This window comes from Elephantulus edwardii, unplaced genomic scaffold (genome assembly GCF_000299155.1).
Source record: "Elephantulus edwardii isolate Elephantulus edwardi_28Jun2011 unplaced genomic scaffold, EleEdw1.0 scaffold00013, whole genome shotgun sequence".
NCBI lineage: Eukaryota > Metazoa > Chordata > Mammalia > Macroscelidea > Macroscelididae > Elephantulus > Elephantulus edwardii.
This window is the reverse complement of record NW_006399763.1, coordinates 7,388,259-7,389,461: the sequence shown is the minus strand read 5'-3', so window position 1 is coordinate 7,389,461 and position 1,203 is coordinate 7,388,259. Positions and strand designations below refer to the sequence as shown.

The 1,203-nt window shown below is 46.7% G+C and overlaps 1 pseudogene; it reads right to left on the bottom strand.

The window, feature by feature from the left end:
* The window catches only part of LOC102844682, an 8,463-nt pseudogene extending 8,011 nt beyond the window's left edge, over positions 1–452 (bottom strand).
* Positions 453–1,203: the final 751 nt, after the last annotated feature.

Genomic DNA, 1,203 nt, shown 5'->3' with positions numbered 1-1,203 from the left:
ACAGCATCCCTTGCAAATGGTATGAAGGAAAGGCTGTAACACGTCATGGCCAGAGACTGCAAAATGCAGAAGATGAGGGCGAGTCCTTTGTTTTTCCACCAAAAGGCAGAACACAGAGTAAGTACCAAACACAACAGCATCACAATGGTTGCTATTAAACGTGTAGGCTCAAACATTCGCTTTAACTGTTTCATTGGTCCCATGAGGAAGATGGTGCTCCCAAGTGACGCGATGTTACCGAAGGTATAAAACACTATGAAAAGGACTAGTCCCTTGCGAGGAACTCACAGCAGAAGAGTACCCAGCAGTGAGCAGAGAATTCCTGTAACACAACACGCAATGTAGCCTTTTATTCTGGTGCCCCAGCTTAACGAAGATGCCTCAACAACCTCCGACAGGCCGCCCCGGTCCTCGGCGTCCTGCCCGCTCAGCACCTTCTTGAGCTTGTCCATCCCGGGTCTGGCGGCGTCGCCCCTCGCCCGCCACCTGTTGCGCTCGCTAACTCCACCACTCTTCCGGGTGCTCTGCCCCGTCCCCGGCGCCCCGCCCACTCCAGTGCAATTTTAAGAGTCTCTTCTGTTATCTGTTTTGATTTCTTCTTTCTCCTCTGTTTTTGTAATGGCCTTTTGCTTTCTTCATGGATGATATCCTTGATGTCATCCAACAACCACAACTTATCTAGTCTTTGATCATTGGTGTTATCAAATATGTTCTAGATTTGTCAAAATACAGCCTCCATTTTTAATTATGTTGTTGTTGTGTACCATCAAATGGGAACTGATCCATGGCTGACCTGCTGGTGGGGTTTCAGAGACAGTTAACTGCACAGGAGGAGATTGCCTATCCTTTTTCTGTGGAGCAGCCAGTGGATTAGAACTGCACGCCTTTGGGATTGCAGTGTAGCTTCTTGCTACTAAGCCACCAGAGATCCTTTTTGAATTATAGGGTTCATTTGGTTTTTTTTCTCCCACAACAATCTTCTGGTGCACAAGCTTTTTTTCTCATTTTTAGAGACTCTGATCTTTTTCCAAGTCTGCTTGTTCTTGTTGCTGTTTTTATATAGGATCAAGCTGGACCAACACATAGCTGACTCTCCCGTGGGCTTTCTGAGACCATAAATCACATTAGAGGATATTGCCCATCTTTCTCCCGCAGAATGGCTGGTTGTTTGAACTCACACTTTTGGGTTGGCAGTGCAAGTTC